The sequence below is a fragment of the Callithrix jacchus genome, chromosome 17 (assembly GCF_049354715.1).
Source record: "Callithrix jacchus isolate 240 chromosome 17, calJac240_pri, whole genome shotgun sequence".
Lineage (NCBI taxonomy): Eukaryota > Metazoa > Chordata > Mammalia > Primates > Cebidae > Callithrix > Callithrix jacchus.
In genome coordinates, this window is record NC_133518.1 from 28,220,800 (window position 1) to 28,243,929 (window position 23,130).

Sequence of the window (23,130 nt, forward strand, 5' to 3'; positions counted from 1 at the left end):
TTTTCCAAATTTCAAACATGAATTTTCAGTATAAAATTCAGCCAGGTGTGGTGGCTCATGCCTGTAATCCCAGCACTTTGGGAGGCTGAGGCAGGCAGATCACTTGAGGTCAGGAGTTTGAGACCAGCCTGGTCAACATGAGGAAACCCTGTCTTTACTAAAAATACAAAAATTAGCCGCTCATGGTGGCGCATGCCTGTAATCCCAGCTACTCAGAAGGCTAAGGCAGGAGAATTGCTGGAACCTGGGAGGCGGAGACTGCAGTGAGCCAAGATCCCACCACTGCACTCCAGCCTGGGAGACAAAATGAGACTCCATCTCAAAAATAAATAAAATAAAATAAAATAATAAATAAATAAATAAATTCAATCAAATTATCTTTTGCAAACTGTATATCAGTCTCACACAGGCATCAGAGTGTGGAAATGCTTATGTAATCTAATGCTAAATATTTTTAATCTATAAAAATAAAACTTCAACATTACTGAACTTAGTAGAATATATTAATTTAATAGTTCAAATTTTTAAAAATTATCACCTAAATGGCATTTGATAAAATCCAACAATCATTTTACTAACACACATTTTATATAAAAATTGTATTGGCCAGGTGCAGTGGCTCATGCCTGTAATCCCAGCACTGTGGGAGGCTGAAGTGGGTGAATCACGAGGTCAGGAGTTCAAGACCAGCCTGACCAAGATAGTGAAGCCCTGTCTCTACTAAAAATACAAAAAAGTTACCCAGGCATGGTGGCGGGCACCCGTAATCCCAGCTACTCAGGAGGCTGAGGCACAAGAATCTCTTGAACCCAGGAAGCAGAGGTTATAGTGAGCCAAGATTGTGGCACTGCACTCCAGCCTGACAACAGAGTGATACTCCATCCCCCCCACAAAAAAAATTATTAATGTCTATGTCTAATTAGACTGGATTTCCATGAGAACACACGCTTGTCATTGTTCACCCAGCGCCTAGAGCATAGCCTGGCATAACAATTGACACTCAGTGATATGTGTTGACTGAATAAAGTGAGAGAGCACTGTTACTAACTAGAAATGGAAAGATGTGCTGTTAGCATGATAAATATTTATCTGATAACAAAAGAAAAAGTATGCCTGGTGGTAAACAATAGAAGATTTTTTTATTAAATACTGAAATAAAACCAGAATACCCACTATAAACTTTATAATTTAGTATTGTTCAAAAGCATGAGTCGACGTGAGAATATAAGCCCCATGAGAGCAAGGATCTTGTCTGTTTGTTCATTACAGAATCCAGGATATCTAAAGAGCATGCCTGGCTCATACTAGGCACTAAAAAAATAACAATAATAATAACAAATAGAACACAAGACAGAAATAAGGAGTATATTATTTGAAATAAGAAGATAAATTCAATATTACTTTTAGCAAATATGAGAATAAAAAGAACCCTATTAGAATTAATAATAATTTACTGGGCATTTAGAATGTGCCAGTAATTGTCCTGTTCATTTAATATCAATTATTTCACTTAATCCCAAGAGCAACACTATGAGATAGACAGAATTATTATTCCCATTTTACAAATGAGTAAACTAAGTAGAAGAAAAATTTTCTCAAAGTCACAGAGCAATGGAGAGAAACAGACTTGAATGAACAGTGATTTACCACGTTCATGACTGGAAATAGTGAATATTACAAAAATGTTAATACTTCCTAAGTTAATTAACACATTAACTGAGTTCTAATTTAAATTCTAAGAGAATGATTTTTGATCCCTTAGGAAGTTATGGAATATACAGCCAGAAGGATAAATAGGTGATACTAGTTTGAAAATTTTTGACAGGCAAAAAAGGACATTTCAAAACATTAAAGCATACTATAAACCCTACAATTATTAAATTATTCCACTTTTAGGGAAAGAATTAATGCAGATAAATGGAACTGACTAGTCCAGAAACCAACACGAATCACAAATAATCAGTTAATCTCTATATACAATTGTTTAACTACATATGAAACAAATCCTTTTTTAAAATCCTACATAAAAGAGAATAATATCAAAACCCAAGAGCTAACTTTATACATATAGAAAAAATGTAAAGGTATTTGCTATAATTAGAAATTAAACAAGGATACCTGCCATCACTCTCAAAATTTAGCATTTTACAGTGATCCTACCCAATGTAGGAAGACAAAAGCAGACAAGTATAAGGATGTAAACAGAATAAAGCAGAAAGAGAAAGAGATAGAGATGAGAGGGAGGATGAGAGAAAAAGAAGTTATTTATAGACAATAAGATTATTTATGTGGAAAGTTCAAAACAATCTAACCTTTAGAATATATAAAAGATCCAGGGCAGGGCGCATTGGCTCAAGCCTGTAATCCCAGCACTTTGGGAGGCCGAGGCGGGTGGATCACGAGGTCAAGAGATCGAGACCATCCTGGTCAACATGGTGAAACCCCGTCTCTACTAAAAATACAAAAAAAAAAAAAACTAGCTGGGCATGGTGGCGCATGCCTGTAGTCCCAGCTACTAGGAGGCTGAGGCAGGAGAATTGTTTGAACTCAGGAAGTGGAGGTTGTGGTGAGCCGAGATAGCGCCATTGCACTCCAGCCTGGGTAACAAGAGTGAAACTCCGTCTCAAAAAAAAAAAGAATATATAAAAGATCCATAAAGTTATTTGATATAAGTTCAACATGTAAAATCAGTAACAAATGTATACATGAGTAATAATTAAATAGAAAATGTGGAAAAGCATGCCATCTATAATAGCAATAAAGTTTATAAAGGACCTAGGAATAAATACAAAAGGTGTGAAACTCTTTAATGATAAAAAGGTTTTAATATTAATGAAAAAAATTGTAAAGATTTGAATTAATGAAAAGATATGACCTTTTCATGGTCAAGAACAGCCATTATCATATAAATGGAAACTTTCTCCCAAATTAAAATGTAAGTACAATTTTATATCCAATCCTAATGGCAACAGACTTTCCTCATGGAGTTTGATGAACTTGTCCTAAATTTAGAATAAACAAAATTCTAAGAAAGACTGTGGAGGAGGATATTCTTCTGCTGGAGAAAAAGAAAACTCATTACAAAACTATAAATGAGATGTGATTATTGCCTCAGGGATAAGTTAATGGTAAATAATAAAGAGCCCAGAAACAGTCCCAATCACATATGAAAGCTTGGTAGGTTATAGAAAGGGGATTACCCATCAGTGACAAGAAAGTAAAATATGTTTTAAATAATGTAAGGACATGTGACTTTTCCAAGCTGAAAAGATAAAAGTAGATCCTTCATAGACACCATATAGATCAATTAACTCCACACAAATTAAAGGCTTAAATGTAATCAATGAAATCTTATAACAATTAGAAGAAAATATCAAAAGTTATCTTTATAACTCCAGGATAAGAAAAATGGAACAATACAAATCTTGGCAAAGATGTGAAACAGTGGAAATGTTCACACACTCTTGATGGAAGTAAAATAGGTATACCTGTTTAGAAAAAAAAGATACTTAAGAACACATACATATATATATGTATATAATCATTAATTAGACTTACAAATATCAGCTAGATGACTATTAAGATGGGTGAGTAACTGGATTTCTGAAGTCTTCATTCCATTTAAAGCTTATCAGAAAAATGCTTAAGTGCAAGGAGGTTTTCTATGACGGCATACAAAAATGTCCTAATACTACTCAGCTATAAAAAAGAACAAAATAATGTCTTTTGTAGCAACTTGGATGGAGCAGGAGGCCATTATTCTAAGTGAAGTAAGTCAAAAATAAAAAACCAAATACCATGTGTTCCCACTTATAAAGTGGGAGATAAAGGCATACAGAGTGGTATAATGGACATTGGAGACTTGGAAGCTTAAAAACTACATATTGGGTAGAGTCTACATTTCTTAGGTGAGGGTTGCACTAAAATATCAGACTTCATTCATCCATGTAACCAAAAGCCACAAATTTTCATTTACAGACTTCTTAAAGAGCAATGCGCTCTTTATAATATAATCAAGGTTATATTATAATTTCATGTGCCATATTTTTCTGCAGTTCTATTTCTAGATGAACTCTTACATATGTGCATCAGGAAACATGTATAGAAATATTAACTGAAGCATGTTTTGCAGCAAAAAATCAGGAGCAACACAAATGTCCCTTGATAGAGGAATGGGAGAAAAAAAGTGTTGTAGTATAGTCATGTTATACAGGCAGTTAAAGTGGATTAATTAGACCTATATGTAATAACATGGGATAAATCTTGAAAATATGATATTGAGTTTTAATAAGCAAGTTGCAAAACTATGATATGAGTACTATGATAGAATAAATTGTATTCTATAAATTTTTAAAACATACCAAGCAGTGTTATACATTATTTATACATACATACACTTATGATAAAAATTCACTATATTTAGAATTATACCAAATTTATGATGGGGTTGCCTTTGGGTAAGGAGAAAGTGAGGAAAGGAAGGAAGAAATGTTACTGGGAAAGGGAATTAAAAAGATCTCGATTTCATCTGTAATTTTATTTTTAAATAACCAGAAGCAAAATATTAGCATTTGTTAAGTCTGGCCGGCAGGTACATGGGTATTTGGTAAAGTATCTTTGTAGTTGTTTTTCTGTCTTTGTTTTTTAAACTTAATGTCACTTGTAACTAATGTCAAAGAGTAAAGTATTGGTAGCTTTGACTACCTAAAATATGAAATCTGTAAAGAGCAAAACCTTTTATGCACAAAAATTTCAAATGAAAATATTTGTAACAAGCATGAAAAACAAAGTTTAATATCCTTAAGCTACTACTGTAAGTTCATGTAAATCAATAATCAATGAGCCAAGAACATGAGCCTTGGAGACTCATGAACCTAGGAGACTCAGTCGAGAAAAGATATTCAGCCTCATTAGTAGGCAAAGTAGTCAAAATTAAAATAAGTTACCCTTTTTAACGCATTTTTACAGATACGATAATCAATGCTGGCTTGAGCAAGAGAGTGAAGACATTCACACATTTCTAAGTTGAAGTGTAAATTATTTCAACATTTCTAAAAAAGCAATTTAGCAATGCAGTTCAAGATTCTTAAAAATGTTCATATCCTTTCACACAGTGATTCCACTTCTAGGAATCTGTTCTAAAGAAATAATCTGAAATGTGTATAAAACTTAAGATAAACAAACACAAAAAGTATTGCAGAGGGATTTGTAAATGGCCTAAATATCTAAAAATGGGAGAATGAAATTATTATACATCGATAAAAAAGAATATTTTTGTAGGTCAGGCCCTGAATCCAGATAAAAGAATATTTTTAAGACAGATAGACAGATGAGGTAAGACAGACAGATAGATAAATAGGCCAACATAGAAAGAGAGAGAATTATTTCCTGGCTGTCTCTGCTGAGAGAACAGAAAATATTAACAAATCCTGAAAAATGATATTTATGAGAAATATTTAATGACATGAAACACACTTAAGGTAAATACCATATTTCAGAGTATAAAATTATTTTTATAAAGAATATTATTTGGAGGATTGCCCATTCAAATGACCAAAAGGAAATCTACTAAAATGTTAATAATAGTTAGCTCTAGTTGATGGGATTACCATTTTCTTATTTTTTCTCCATATAAAAAAAAGAAAACTTCAGGCCAATATCCATGATGAACATAGATGTAAAAATCTTCAGTAAAAACTGGCAAACCAATTGCAATAGCACATCAAAAAGCTTATCCATCACAATCAGGTAGGCTTAATTCCAGGGATGCAAGTCTGGTTCAACATATGCAAGTTTATAAACGTAATCCACCACATAAACAGAACCAAAGACAAAAACCACATGATTATCTCAATAAATGCAGAGAAGGCCTTCGACAAAATTCAACAGCCTTTATGCTAGAAACTCTCAATAAACTAGGTATCAAAGGAACATATTTCAAAACAATAAAAGCTATTACGACAAGCCTACAGCCAATACCATACTGAATGGGCAAAAACTAGAAGCATTTCCTTTGAAATATGGCACTAGACAAGGATGCCCTCTCTCACTACTCCTACTCAATATAGTGTTGGAAGTTCTAGTCAGAGCAATTAGGCAAGAAAAAAAAATAAAGGTATTCAATCAGGAAAAGAGGAAATCAAATTGTCTTTATTTACAGATGACATGACTGTATGTTTTGAAGACCCTATCATCTCAGCCCAAATCTCCTTAAACTAATAAGCAACTTCAGCAAAGTCTCAGGATAGAAAATAAAAGTGCAGAAATCACAAGCATTTCTATACACCAATAACAGACTAACAGACAGCCAAATCATGAGGGAATTCCCATTCACAATTGCTACAAAGAGAATAAAATATCTAGGAATACAACTAACAAAGGATGTAAATGGCCTCTTCAAAGAGAACTATAAACCACTGCTCAAGGAAATAAGAGAGGACACAAACAGATGGAGAAACATTCCATGCTCATGGATAGGAAGAACCAATATCGTGAAAATGGCCATAATGCCCGAAATAATTTATAGATTCAACACTATCCCCATCAAGCCACCAATGACCTTCACAGAACTGGAAAAAACCACCTTAAACTTCATGTGGAACCAAAAGAGAGCCCACATAGCCAAGACAATCCTAAGCGAAAAGAACAAAGCCAGAGGCATCACATTACCTAATTTCAAACTATACTACAAGGTTACAGTAATCAAAACAGCATGGTACTGGTACCAAAACAGAAATATAGACCAATGGAACAGAACAGAGGCCCTGGAGGCAATGCCACACATCTACAACCATCTGATCTTTGACAAACCTGACAAAAACAAGCAATGGGGAAAGGATTCCCTGTTATCAATGGTGTTGGGAAAACTGGCTAGCAGTGTGCAGAAAGCAGAAACTGGACCCCTTCCTGACACCTTACACTACAATTAACTCCAGATGGATTAAAGACTTAAACATAAGACCTAACACCATAAAAACCCTACAAGAAAACCTAGGCAAAACCATTCTGGACATAGACATAGGCAAAGACTTCATGACTAAGACACCAAAAGCATCGGCAACAAAAGCCAAAATAGACAAATGGGACCTAATTAAACTCCAGAGCTTCTGTACAGCAAAAGAAACAATCATTAGAGTGAACTGGCAACCAACATAATGGGAAAAAATTTTTGCAGTCTACCCATCTGACAAAGGGCTAATATCCAGACTCTACAAAGAACTAAAACAGATTTAGAAGAAAAAAGAAACAAACCCATCCAAAAGTGGGAGAAGGGTACGAACAGACACTTTTCAAAAGAAGACATATATGAGGCCAACAAACATATGAAAAAATGCTCATCATCACTGATTATTAGAGAAATCAAAACCGCATTGAGATACCACCTCGCCCCAGTTAGAATGGCGATCATTAAAAAATCTGGAGACAACAGATGTTGGAGAGGATGTGGAGAAAAAAGAACACTTTTACACTGTTGGTGGGAGTGTAAACTAGTTCAACCATTGTGGACAGTGTGGCGCTTTCTCAAGGACCTAGAAATGGAAATTCCATTTGACCCAGCAATCTCATTACTGGGTATATACCCAAAGGATTATAAATCATTCTATTATAAAGACACAGGCACACGTATGTTCATAGTGGCACTGTTTACAATGGCAAAGACCTGGATCCAACCCAAATGCCCATTGACGATAGACTGGATAAGGAAAATGTGGCACATATACACCATGGAATATTATGCAGCCATAAAAAATGATGAGTTTGTGTCTTTTGTAGGGACGTGGATGAATCTGGAAACCATCATTCTCAGCAAACTGACACAAGAACAGAAAATCAAACACCACATGTTCTCACTCATAGGCAGGTGACTAACAGTGAAAACACATGGACACAGGGAGAGGAGCATCACACACTGTGGTCTGTTGTGGGGGGCAAGGGAGGGACAGCAGGGTGGGTGGGAAGGTTGGGGAGGAATAACATGGGGAGAAATGCCAGATGTAGGTGACAAGGGGATGGAGGCAGCAAACCACATTGCCATGTGTGTACCTATGCAACAACTCTGCACGATCTGCACATGTACCCCAGAATCTAAAGTACAATAAAAAAAAGAACAACAGAAAATATTTCTTTTATAATCAAGGAAAAATATTACTTTAAGTTACACTGCCTTATGTAAAAGAGCAGTTTACTTGAAAAAAACTCCATTCTAAGGCAATCAATTTCCATTATGAAATAAGGATTTTCAAAAGAGAGTGGAAAACCAGTTGATTTATTGAAGAAATGAGAAAGACTTACATGAAGCAAGTAGAGACTACTATTAATAATTTCATGTCAGTGTGTGTGCTGCCCAACACTTCAGAGGGAGTGGCACTTTATCAGAGGGCCAGACAGTTGACAAAGTTGATTGGGGGATTGCTAAAGGGCCAGAATTTCAGAAAAAAAAATGCCTTTATTGACACATTCGTTCCAGTTACCAAAGCATAGGGAAATGTCATATGCTACAGAAATGGGATCTCAAAACTATGTCCCTTACAGAAAAAAAAAAAAATACATTTGCTGCTGAAATAAAATGTGCCCCATCTGGCTAACATGTGGCGATTTGCTTTCAGTCCACATTGCTACAAACACACTTGATAGTTCCCAGGATAACTGACGGGAGTGTCAAGGCATAAGTAAAACTGAAACCTTAATTCTGAGTGGAACTTGAGACTTTCTGATGCTCCCACAGGCTTAGACGTAGTGTTTTGGGTTAAAGTGTTAATGTGATTGAATATATAAATGCATAAGTAAATAAAAAGTGAGCTTATTGTATATAAGATGTAATAGTTCAAAGTCTTATGAGAAAACGTAAATCTACATGTGTGATGGAAGTGATAAGTGCTGTGGCAGGTCAGTCTCCAAGAGAGCTGTATGAATATATATTCGAGAGAACCTTCATTTCAGAGCAAGCTAGAGGGAAGTGGGGCTTGGGATTTCAGAACCCCAGATGGGGGTGGAGGATTCTAGGCTTTTAGGCTATGAGCTCAGAACCAGGAAAATCTGATAGGCAGTTTCTAAGTGGCAACAGTGAGGTAAAAAGATAAACAGAAAGTGTGAATAAGAGTCTACTCTAAGAAGCCAGGCCAAGGGGCTAATCCAGTGATTGAGGGGAAAACTAAATGAAGACTGCAAAATCATGTAGGGGCCTGGAGGGCAGACTGAAGGTGGAATGTGGATGCAGAGGCAAATGTCTGGGACACTCTTTGCTCAGGGAAGGAGCCAGTTGGGAGAGTGGTAGAAATTAAAATACAGAGTTTGGAGGCTTTTTTATTTTTAAAGAGAAAAATAGTTCCATATAAAAAGAATGGCATGAGCAATAACATGGAGGAGACAAAATAACCACAGCAAAATCATGGTAAATATGACTCTAAGTTCATATATTCCATCAAAAATACTTTTTGCAAATGCCTGCTCTATACCAACCACTGTGCAGAGACTAAACATAAGCAATCAGGATCCCTGCCCTGATGGAAATAAGCAATACACTAATAAACAAATACACAATTGCATGCTGATAGATACTATAAAAGATAATGCCTAGAGAAAATGAGCATTTGTTGGATGGTCAAGGAAGGCTTCTCTGAGCAGATGTCAGACATGTTTTCCTGGCAATGACAACAATTTGCACAAAGGCCTTGAAACCAAAAAACAAAACCAAAAAAGGAAGAATAGGAGAAAGGAAAAGCTTTGGGATATTAGAGCATTCTCCTCAAATGTGAGTCACACATCCCATCAAAAAATTTTTTTGAACAAGTACCTTCAATATGTGTATATTTATTTATCTTTAAACTATATGCATATATTATTTTACATACTTGTTATTTCACTATAAGACATTGAAAAATAGAAATTTTAAAGGACAAGATAAAAAAATAGAAATGAAAGTTCTAATATTTTCTTCCTCCTATATCACAGTAGATGGTCACACCTACACAGAAGTGAGCACACTCACCTTTCACAGCATTGGTGGAGCCAGTAAACAAAGGGGAAACTGGAGAGTCTGCCTGGGGATTTCTGTCCTGGCCTTTTAGACCATGGCAAGGAGCTTAGATTTATTGCAGTCTATGGAAAGCCACAGAAGAGTTTTGAGCAGCAGTCCTTAGTTCAGTTTCTTAGTTCATTTGGGCTTCTATAACAAAATACTATTAACTGGGGGCTTAGAAACAACAGAAATGTATTTCTCACAGTTCTGGAGGCTGGAAAGCCCAAGATCAAGGCAGGTTCAGTGTCTGGTGCAGGCCCACTTTCTGGCTCATAGATGTCACCCTAATGCTGTGTCCTCACATGGTTGAAGGGACAAGTGATCTCTCTAGGGCCTCTTTAATAAGGCACTAATCCCATTCATGAGGACTCCATCCTGAAGACTTAATACCTTCCAAAGTCCTCCCCACCAAATACTGTCAACTTGTGGGATAGCATTTCAGTGCATGAATGTGGTAGTGGTAGGGGGACATGAGCCTTCAGTCCATTGCAACCAGTTTGTTTTTAAAAGATCGTTCGGTCTGCTGTGTGGGGACTAGATTGTAAAGGAACAAAAGTAAAATTAAAGGGATCACAAAAAAGACTATTGCTAATCCAAGTGAGAGAAGAGAGTAGCTTAAACGTGGATGATCCTGCTAGAGATGGAAATAAATGACAATTCAATATAACTTTTGGAGGTAAAAGTAACGTAACAAGCTAATGAATGGCATGTAAGTGTGAGGGGGAAGTAAGGAATCAAGGCTGATGTCAAGTTTCTGGCATGGTGGTATTATTTATTAAGGTGGATAAAACTGGAAGAAAATGAGCTCTGGGGATGGGCAAGTCAATGAAGGTGGGAGCTGGGACGCAAGACTTTCAGACATCTGAATGTGAAGTTTCAAACACCTGCCAGATGTCCCAGTGGAATTGTTTTTTAGATAATTGGATATCCAACTGTGAAGTGACTTAGGCCAGAAATACAGATGAGGATATCATCGGCATACAGATGATGAAAACCATGGGAAGACTGAAGCAATCTAGGAAGAGAGTTTAGAGAGGAAATGGTCCCAGTTTAGGATTGCATCCAGACAGCAGCTAAGAGACAAAAGAACCTCAGAAAGTGGAGAGGGCATCACAGATATCAAGAGAGTGTCCAAGAAGGAGAGAGAAAGGAAGTGTATGGGATTTAGTAGCCAAATGAAGATAAGTGTCCATTCAACTGGGCAACTTAGAAAGAGCAGTTTTAATAGAGTTTTAAGGGTAAGGTAAGAACAGAAGTAGGTGGAAGAACAAGAAGGAAACATAGCATATGTAAGAGCTGTTTTAAGCAGTTTGGTGCTGAATAGGTTGCTAAGTAGAGGGATTGTAGAGATGGGTAAAAATGGAAGCCTTTGGAGCCTGTTTGTAAATTGCTGGGATGATGAAATCAAGAGGGTGAGATTGATGGAACAGATGAGAGAAGAGGTGATTGCATACAGAACCAGATCAATTAGTAGCTTTGATGGTGAAAAGAAGAATGCATTTTTTACAGCCTTTAAATTTTTTCAGTAAAATAAGAGGTGAGGCCATCAGCTGAAAGTGAGGTAGGGAAAGGTTGGGGTAGAAGGTAGGAGATTTGAGGAAGGAGAAGGTTTGAAATTAAATGCTCAGAGAAGGGACCATGAGCTTCCTAGAGAAATACAACAGAGTGGTCAGGCAGTGAGGAGCATCCAGATGGGACCTGAGGTTATGGATCTAGAGTAAAGCAGAGATCTGATTTTCTCCAGCTCCAATCCACTGTTCAGGTATTGTGATGGAATTCAACCAGGCTTGGATGTCTGTCTCTTGGTTTAGTGGTAATAAAATACTGAAATGTTTCAAGAACTATATTTGACAAGATGGAGGGCAAAGATGCAGACCAAAAGAAGAAAATTTTAAATGCTGAAAAGGGAAGCATCTACACATGAGAAAACCAGTTTGGGAAAACCAGTTTGAGAAAACCAAAGATGGTCTTTAGAGCCCGGGGGCAAAAAAAAAAAAAAACAGTTATTTCCTGAGTGAAGAAAACGATGGATTTGTGCTGAATTTCTCTTTATAAGAACCCTCTGCTTCTCCTTAAAGCCCCAACACACACTCTACTCTTCCCCTCAGAAAAACAGAATAAGTATACCCACCAAGCAGCTGGCCAAGGTTAGGACAACAGCCACAGGAGCAAGATCAGGTTAACTGACCCTGGCTGTGTTTACAGCATGCGCCGTGGATAAAGCTTGCAATGCTAGGTAACACCGGGAGAGTTTTCGGCTTAAACACAAGATGGATTTTTATCACAGTTTATGCAGTATCAGTAGACTCACACTTTCCACCAGAGCCATGATAGTTCATCTGGGATCAATATGAATAACATCAGAGAAGAGGTTCACACGTGAAGAGTTTTTGAGAGAAATGACATGACCCTTAGAGACTTTTACAAGCATGACTTTTATTGATGCCTTAGGATCACTGAGTTTGGAAGCTCGGCCAGATTCTAAACTTTGCCTCCCTAAATAGTATTTCTACCTTCATTTGGATTCACGTCTTTCCCTTAACAGGTATACATCACCTATTTTATTAAGTGATTGCACATGATTTTGTAAATGCATTGAACCTAAGTGATAGTTCTATTTACTATTAAGAAACAGATTTCTTTTCATTGTTATACACTGGTCTGTTGTTTTATAGACCTTCTTTTAAATTCTCTTACCTCCTTTAGAAAATTATTACCTTTACTCTTGGCTAATTAATATACACTATTCATACCTCCCTAACCACTGTCCACCTACACTGTACTTACTGTACATATACTTTTTAACAAATTTAAATTGACACAGAAATGTTTTTTCAGTTTTGTTGGAATCCTAGTTTATCACACACATTATATTCCTTTCATATTTCACAAGCCAGACTGTCCTATAATGAAGCATGTCAATTTTACTACTTTTGTGAACATTTCTTCAGTTAGCCAGATATTCTGCATCAAGGAAATTTTTTAAAAAATTAGAAAATAGTTAATTAAATAACTCTATTCCTGGGGGAGCAGAGGTATGCAACCCCTGTGCAACATCTGTTCTAATCTAATAGTGATTAGGTTCTTTTCTTAAATAATAAGTGCATGAGTAAAATCCTTTCCTTTTTCTTTTGCTGCTATAATGGATATTGTGTGAATGACAACAAACACTGGACACTATACTATTAGAATAAATAGCACCTCTTTTTGTGCAACAAGAAAAAGTGGTAACTGAAAACTCAGGATCTGGGTTTGAATCCTGCCTCTACCACCTACTTACCAGCGCTTCTGTCTAACTCCTCTGTGCCTAACCTTCTTTACCTGCAAACTGCAGAAAATAGCAGTAACCACTTCACAGGGATATTATGAGATTTAAAAAACATAACATATGTAAAGCCAGTGGAGCAATGATTGCCATATAGTAAGAGCTCAATAAACAGTAGCTGATCCTATTTTATTGCACCTCTTCTGCAAGACCTCTCCAAACAAAATGAATGACTCCCTCAACCATATTCCCATAACCTTTCATGTAGATGTAAATAAAGATGTCAACAATAGCAGAATCATTCAATTTTTATATTATAGGCTGTGGGATCAGGCTCTTCCCATTCATGTCTGCGTGTCCCAGCACCTATCATGGCATCATGGCCTGAGGCAGAGCAGCTACTCGGTAAATGTTTTTCGACTTTATATTCTCAGTTATGACAAAGATTTCTTTTCTTTTTTCTTTTTTTTTTTTTTTTTTTTTTGAGACAAGGCCTCGCTCTGTCACCCAGGCTGGAGTGCAGTGGCACAATGATGGCTCACTGCAGCCTCGACCTCCCAGGCTCAATCAATCCTCTTACCTCAGCCTCCCTAGTAGCTGGCACTACAGGCGCCCAACACCACACCTGGCTAATTTTTGTATTTTTTGTAGAGGCAAGGTTTCATCATGCTGCCCAGGCTGGTCTCAAACTCCTGGACTCTGATCCACCCACCTCGGCTGACCGAAGGGCTGGGAGTACAGGTGTGAGCCACTGTGTTTGGCCAGATTTCATCTTTTGAGAATGACTTTTATTTTCACAAATAGCCCAAAATTTATCTGAGCCCATGTGTACTATAAAAAGAGACTACTCAAACTGAATAATGAATTTCCAGGTTAAAAGTTAGCTAGTTAATTAGTTAGTTAATTAAAATAGTTAATTAGTTAAAGGTTAGTTAAAATAATAAATTTCCAAGTTAAAAGTTACTAAAGTAATGAACATTATTTTCTTGTGTGGCTCACAAATATAAATGGGAAACTATTACAAAATACATTTCTAAAAAGGTTTTGACCAGAGGCTGTGTCACTGAAATGCAAGTATGCACACTTAATGCTCATTTCAAAATAGAAATATTGGTTTTGACCTTAAAAATTATAGCAATTTAGATATCTCAATACTAGACATACCAAGGAAGAGAACAGTCAGTGCTACAATTAGATTTTAATTTTAGAATCCTGAATGTTGCATGTGGATTGGCAAAAAATTTTGGTTGTAGGGACGTATTATCCTTTCTCTTAGGGATTCCATGAATGTGGAGTAATTTCTATGTTCTTTTTAATTCAGTAAACAAATATTTCCTAGAATCTAATTATTTTCCATACATTTTTATATTTACCCTATATTCAATGTAATTTGGGGTTTGTTGTCTCATTCTTGGGTCTGCTAATTTCTTCTGCCAACAGACAGTCTGCTTTGTAACCAACGCAAAGTCCTCATGCTGCATGCAATCCCCTTTCTCTGTGGTCTTTCACTAGAACTGAGAATAGCCTTAGGTCACCACACAATCTAGTGCTGGTTTCATGGAGTAGTTCTTAGATCTAGTTTATACAAGAGTCCCTGGGGAGCTTGTTGAAAATGCAAGTTCCTAGGGACTCTGCAGATTTTGCCAATGATATTTGCTAGGGTAGGCCTGTGGCTCTGCATCTTTGACAAGTTATCCTGGTAGTTCTAGGGCAGGAGGTCCCACAGCCTCTCTGAAAAAACACCAAAACAGAGGCAAAGGCAACTGAGATCCAACGGACTCAGTTTGAGTCACATCACCACCACAGACATGCTCTGGGAACTGGGCAAGTCATTAACCTCACTACAGCTCGATTTCTTCATCTATAACTAGGAAGGACTACACATTTCTCATAGGGTTCTTAAGAAGGTGAATTGAGATGATGCATTTAGTTCAACACCTAGCAAAGCACCTGGAGCAGAGTGAGTGTAGCTATAAAACTATTACTTCATAAACTACAAGGCTGGGGCCAAATCACCTGTTTAGTCTTCTCTTTTGTGGTTGTAGATATCTTTGTAGCTCTGCCCTGAATTTTTTTCAATTTTTCGCCTCCTCAGCAAGAACTGAGTTCTATGGTCTATGTCTGATCAGGGCCCGGGTACCTCATTATCGTCCTATGCATGTGTCTAATTATTCCCTGAATGAGTACACATCTTTGCACCTTTTCACTTCAGCCTCATTAGAGTGCTCCATTGGCCCACCTTGTTATTTCCCATCTCTTCACTAAGGTCCCTTTTTTCTGCTTCTCCTTTCAGTCCTCACATCTTCTTGTGCCTATTTCTTTCTTCATCATATTAAATCCTTCCTTTTATGCTTATCGTTATTTCCTCCTTTCTACACAACTCATTACAGCCCTCCATCTGTGAACTTCATTATGCCATCCCATTTTTATCTCATCACATCCTCATCATGCACATGTTATTACCTCCTCCATTCATGCTTAGTACTGCATTCTTTCTCTCTGCTTCTTATCTACCGCAACCTGCTCTTCCACCCTCCCCTTTAAATGCTCCCAATTGTAAATCACATTACACCTCCATGCCTTTACCATTACACTCATCTATTTATGCATTTTATTGCACCATTACCCATGCACATTTTCTGTGCATTTCTATTTGAACACCTCATTATGGCCTCATCAAGCATGCGCATGTCATTATTCCCCTTTGAAATGTTCACGTCCACATTGCATTACATCTTTCTATGTTTGCAGCTCATTAAATCCAGCGCTTCTAGGTCTGACAACAAACTAACAAAAACAGACAGATAAGTATGTTACTTGATTTTAGAAAACTAAATATGTTTCTCAGGCACCTAACATTACTGTTTCTTAAAGAAGTCATTCATTTCAGAAAGATTTACGTATATTTACCTAGCTGAGAGACAAAAAAAACCCACTATATTTTACATGCATAATAAGGAGCTTCTTATTTTGCCTTATTTGAATTATCATCATTGTCACTACTGTTTTTGAGAAGGGGTCTCGCTATGTTGCCCAGGCTGGTTTCAAACTTCTGAGCTCAAGCAATCTGCCCACCTCAGCCTCCTAATGTGCTAGGATTACAGGAGTGAGCCACTGTGCCTGGCCATTATCACTACTTTTTATTATTTCTCCACAGTTTAAAAAGTAGTACGATTATCCATGAATAGATTGTGGCAAAAAGTCACTGAAAGTGACAGGTTAGGAATCAAAGTCATTTTACAGTGTGAGGAGTGCATTAAAAGCAAAGATAAATTAAAATATTTTCCCAAGAACTGCCAGTGAATGGTAGTGGCAGAGCTCAAACTCTGATCGTCTGACTCCAAAATCTATATTCTTCATTCTGTACCACTCAGTAGAAAATCTCCTATTTCTAAATATCCTCTCTGCCACATAGCTCATGCTGTGATAAATCCCTAAGATAGAACTTGGTGTCAGCATGCTTTGTTTTGTTTTCTAAAACAAAATAGAACAGATATCAAACACTTGGTATTTTGGACCTGTTCCTTTATCTCCAAGCTTGAAGAGCTAAAAATTAAAAGAAACTGTAACACAGAGCCTTCTAACAAGAATAAGTGCAAAAATCAGGAGAAAGACTTCCACCTCCAAGGCCACCCTCACAGGTAAAATAGAAACTCCTCTATAGGAAGTTTGAGGCGTACCAAGGAAGCCCCCTCCCCGGCCCCACACACACATAGAACCTTTCTTCCTCACAGATTCTGACCCTTGCTAGTCTCTTTGCTTCATTGAACTGTGTTCTCTGCCTCATTTTTATTTTTCATCAAATTATAAAATAGCTCATAAATTCAGAAAAGTACAGAAATATGATACCCATTACTGCCACAAGATAGATGTTTACATTTCTTCCATATTTGCATCAAATATCTCCCTTTACAAAAAGAAATTGTCACAAATACTCTCCTGAGGTTGGTGTGTATTATTTCCTTGAATGTTTTTGTACTATTGTTATACATTTTTACCTAAATGTTATCAGATGCCACATATCTTTGCAGTGTGATTTCTGCACTTAATGTTATGGTTTCTTTGTTGTTGTTTTTTTCCTTTGGTGGTTGTTTTTTTTTTTTTTGGATGGAGTTTTGCTCTTGTTACCCAGGCTGGAGTGCAATGATATGATCTCTGCTCACCTCCACCTCCACCTCCCAGGTTTAAGCGGTTCTCCTGCTTCAGCCTCCTGAGTAGCTGAGATTACAGGCATGCGTCACCACACTCGGCTAATTTTTGTATTTTTAGTGGAGATGAGGTTTCACCATGTTGGCCAGGCTGATCTCCAACTCCTGACCTCAAGTGATCTACCCGCTTCAGCCTCCCAAAGTGCTGGGATTACAGGTGTGAGCCACCACGCCTGGCCCCTTGAAACCAAACTATTGTGGAAAAAAATGAGCATACGAACATGAAGATTGACAAATTTCTCAAATACCAATTAATGGACACAGATTAGCCTTCCCCACATCTGTTCTCAAGGATACAGGATTAATTTCACAATAAGTGCACACCAGAGTAACTTGGGGAGCTTGTGTAAAAACGCAGATGGGGTGCAGTGGCTCAGGACTTCTAATCACAGCGCTCTGGGAGGCCGAGGTGGGAGGATTGTTTGAGCCCAAGCGTCCAAGACTAGCCTGGGCAACATAGCGAGACTTCATCTCTACTAAAAGTCAAAATAATAATAATAATAATGATAATTGGGCATCATGGCACATGCTCGTAGTCCCAGCTATTTGGGCGGCTGAGGTAGAAGGATCACTTGAGCTAGGGAGGCTGAGGCTACAGTGAGCTATAACTGCACCACTGCACTCCAGCCTTGGCAACAGAGCAATATCCTGTCTCAATAAGTTAATTAAGTAAATAAAATAAAAATGCAGCTGTCCAGGCTCCACCACAAACTCATCGGGCTAGTCTTTTAGCGGTGAGAAGTGTATAGAATATTTGTACCAAGTAGTCTACATGCTATATTGAGGAATTAAGACGAACATCATTCCTCAATAATTAACACATTATTCTAAAAACTTGTTAAATAAAATAAATTCCCGTAATACCCATAGATGTGCAGATATATATATATATATACAAATGTATTCTGGAAAGTCTTAATGGTCATAGTTGAATAGACATGAACATTAAAAACCTCAGTGCTATTGTGATAAATTAACAATAACAGCCATGTGCATCAATTAGTAAAAATGTATAATACTTCATTGAATATGTACTAAGGGCTATACTAAGTATTTTAAGAAGCTGCAAAATAATATGGAAGTCAATCTTCCTGGTAAGAGCTTTAATCCAGTTGAAAGCAAAAAACATCACACCAGAAGAAGCTTAGTAACAATCACACCGCACATAAATGAAGCTGTATTCAGTTTCCTCTGTGAGGAATACTGCAGACCCAATGAATTACATTCTCACTTCCTTGGACTGATGACTATGTTTCCTTCATCGCTTTATCCATGGTTTCTGATACAGGTGCCATGAATACCGTGTTATATAAATTGAATCCAATAGTAATATTTTTCATAAGTTGAAAGACATATGAAAGACATAAAAAATAAATTGTGCCATGGATTCTTTAAAGTCTCTTTTGCTACTTTATTCATTCAACAAACAGCATTTCCTATAAGACACTATGCCTGTAACAATTTAAGACAACATAAAGATCAATCGCTAATTATATTCTCTCACTAAGCTTATTTCACATCCTGGACTCCATATCATTAGAGTATGTGCACTAGAAATAACTATACAAACATAAACATTATTATTATGTGAAAATATTTGGGATTTAAAAAAAAATTCTTGTTTATATTTCTTGAAAGATACTTGAAATATGTGCCTAGAGTCATCCTGTTAACCACAGGCACACAGAGCACATGAGGCAATCCTATGTTTTGTATCTGTGCTCAAATAGCTTTAGGACAGACTTTAAATGTGCCAAAACCCAAAGTTCTTCCAGATGTATGCTTTCACTGATTTCTGGAAAATTGCTTCACAGTACCCTCTGGAAGTACATAGACCACATTATAAGATCCAGAGGCTACTATGCACTTTTACAAAATCCACTGTGTTGACTCATGCTGCCATTTGTCAGTGAAACGATGTTGTAAATATTCTCTCATCTTTCTATGCTGCCTGGCTTAGACTAATTATAGTTTTTCAAATTCCTACCCTCATTAATTACTTTTTTCTAAAACTAGAGAAATGCTCATTTAGCCAAATGTTCAAAAATATTATTTTTTCCTCCAGTGACTTTTGACCTTCTTAAATTAAATGATGTTTGCCAGGAACATCTTTCTTGGTACATACCTATTATGAATATATATCCTTTTTTTTTACATCAATGAAAATAATTTGAACTTCAACATTCTTTGTGTTTTATTGAGGCCTAATTTGGAGTGTACTGGGGAGAATGTGACTCCTCTAAATAGAATCATCACTTTCATGGAGAACTGAGCAAAAGGATGTCACTTTTCTTTCCTCTTCATGGCACACTCTCAGTATTCATTTTCAATAATGCAGAGCAAATTAGCACAAACCAAGCAACATCAAACAACACATACTTATTATCTCACAGTATCAGAGGATGAGGACTTCAGCTGTAACTTAGCTGGGTCCTCCACTCAGGGTCTTACAGGTCTACAATCAAGGTATTGGCTGGGCTGTGTTTTCACACAGGTTCAAATGTGTAGGGTCTGCTTTCAAATTCATTCTGATTGTTGGCTGGAATCATGTCCTTGCAGTTGTAGGACTGATGACTTTGAACTCTTACTGGCAACCAGATGAAAGCCTCCTCTAAGATCCTAAAGGCCACCCATAGTCTCTGTAGTTCATAATGTAGCAATTTGCTTCTTCAAGCACAGCTAGAGGGTCTCCCTATGCATCTGCTAGCAAGACAGGTCTGTGTGTGTGTGTGTGTGTGTGTGTAATAACAATGGAATTGATATCTTATCTCCTTTGACACATTCTTGGTCAGAAGCAAATCATAGGTCCTTTCCACACACAGGGGATGGGAGTATGCAAACAGATGAACACCACAAGGTGAAAATTTCTGGGAGGTCACCTTCGAGTCTGTCTGCCACAATACCATTAGAACTGAAAAATACTCAGACAGTGACTTAGAGTTAGATATGAGTTATTTATATCACTTTACTGGAGTCTAGTTATCTTAAAGAAAGTTTGCGATTCTCTAAACAAATCTATTTTTGTTCTCCTGTTTTAAAAATATAGAAGTCATATAGCAATTCTTGGTCAAGGCCTGGGAAGCTACAGGACCCAGAAGGGCAAAGAAGGTTAAGTAGGAGAGAGAACTACTGACCTCAAGCACATTTAAGAGGCCAAAGTTCCAATAATCTAGGTATCACTGGTTGTTGGTTTGTGTTTGCTTGTTTTGTGATTTATTTTGCTTTGATTTTTCACAAATTTTGGAAACTATATGTGTTTCATCTGTCTTTCCATTCAAAGTTGCTATTATCACCAACTTCAAAGTTCATACAACTACCATGGATATCCTTTAGCACAACACCTAAATCCCCTGAAGAGGTAAGCCTGCTTTTGGCTTCAGAACTTGAAAACAAGAATGTAGCTTACCATCTGTCTAAAACTTTTAAAGTAACTTTTTTTCCAAGACAAATGTGGATTATAGGCAACAACCTGGGACATTTCTGGTCTCAGAACAGGAAAATAAAGGACCCCTTAAGTATTATTTTAAGCAGTTTGTTTACTAGTAGTGTTTGTGGTAAATGAAAAATTGATCCTTAATTGTGTGGGAAGCAGCGAAGTGATCTGCATGCCAATGGCCAAGTACAGACTTCAGAGACTTGGCTGTTTTGAAACTGATATTTATGAACATCTGCTTTTCCCCCATACATTTTAATATGGATTGTATCCTTTGAAACTTACAAAACTCCCAGGTGCTTCAGTCTTTATCTTGGAAAACACACTTTAAAAAAGTTTTCTTTTTTTCCATTGAACATATTCAAAATCATTTTTGTCAAAACAATATTCCTAGATATACAGCACCTGTTGGAATGCCTGCAATATGGTATTAAAGGTTAGCAAGCCAAAATGCTGCAATCACCGTCAAGTCTCCAAAATGTCCAACCCCAGGACACAAGCCATAACAGGCTTAACAAAGGATGCTGAAAAGTACTCATTTCTAGGCCGAGGGCATGCCTTTTGTTATTACACAAATATTTGTTTAGTGCTTGCTATGTGATAGGCACTTTTAGGTCCCAAGGTTATAGGTGCCAAGGTTATAGCAGCCAACACAACAGACAAAATCCCTGTCTTCTTTGTGTTTATGTTCCTGGGTGTGTAAATGTTCTTTTTAAAGATTCCCTTTAAATTTTTGTAATAACTTTTATATAGTTCATTAGTTAAAAAAAAAAAAAGCTTTCTGCTGGTTCTACAAACCAGTGCTAATCCATTAATGGACTGAATTCTGGGGGTACTGTAAAAAAAAATAGAAATGTTTCTTTTCCCAGTGAACTCATAGTTGGACATACTTCTCACCTCTGTCAAGAAATTTAGAACTGAGAATCAGGAGCTTTGGGATGCAATCTGGGTAGCCACTAGATCATTCTCTATTTAGATCCCTTATAAGCAGTGAAAACAGTGCCTATGCCCCACAGCCCTCAAAATTTCTAAGAACTGTTCCTATACGGAGAGAAGTAAGAGTGTGTAGGCTAGAGGAAAGGAAATAAAGTCCAGCTCAACAGAGCAGAAACATGTTAGTTGGCTGGGCATATGCAAGGCTAGCAAGAACATTAAGTCCCTCTCAGGAGGAGGAACCTTTTAACAGTACAGTTTCTGGCCATCCTATACCAAAGAATACAAATCATTTACATAATAGGAAAGCCTCAAGAGGACAGGAGAGCTGTTTAATTTGGTTAGGCTAATAATTTTCCATCCATTTACAGTCTAACAGAACCTCTCTCCCCTGCCCCTTAAAGAGGAACACATTGGCGCAGTGACATGGAGCACATAAAACACGGGCAATCTTCTTGGAGTATCAAGTCTGTAAAACCATTTCGAGGAAGAAAGTTAACTAATTTATTGATATATCATTTAAGGCATTATCTTCCATTAAAACCAATGCAGGGCAGGCACGGTGGCTCACACCTGCACTTTGGGTGCAGCACTTTGGGAGGCCAGGGCAGGTGGATCACTTGAGGTCAGGAGTTGGAGATCAGCCTGGCCAACAGCGAAACCCTGTCTCTACTAAGAACACAAAAATTAGCCGGGTGTGGTGGCAGGCACCTGTAATCCCAGCTTTTCAGGAGGCTAAGGCACAAAAATCACTTGAACCCAGGAGGTGAAGGTTGCATTGAGCAACCTTCAAGATCACACCACTGCACTCCAACCTAGGCAACAATGTAAGTCTCTGCTCAGAAAAAAAAATCAATGCAGGTATGATATGGAATAGAATCAAAAGTTGTATACACTTTTAGGATAAAGCATAAGACTAAACAGTACTGGAGCCAAGGGCTAAGGGATTAAGCCACCCCCACATTTTCCATCAGCCCCCTGTAAAGCCAATAAAATAAATATTACACACACAAACACACACACATATATATATATTTTTGAGACAAGATTTCACTCTGTCACCCAACTGGAGTACAGTGGTACAATTTCACCTCTGCTTCACAAGCTCAAGCTATCCTCTCACCTCAGCCTCCTGAGTAGCTGGGACCACAGGCATGCACCACCATACCTGGCTAATGTTTTTGTATTTTTGATAGAGACAAGATTTTGCCATGTTGCCCAGGCTAGTCTTGAACTTTTGAGTTCAAGCAATCTGCTTGCCTTTGCCTCCCAG

General features: G+C 37.3%; 1 protein-coding gene across 3 annotated transcripts in view; it reads left to right on the top strand.

The window, feature by feature from the left end:
• The window catches only part of VEPH1 (ventricular zone expressed PH domain containing 1), a 232,489-nt gene that overhangs the window by 183,001 nt on the left and 26,358 nt on the right, over positions 1 to 23,130 (top strand). The gene's annotated exons all lie outside the window — the stretch shown is intronic.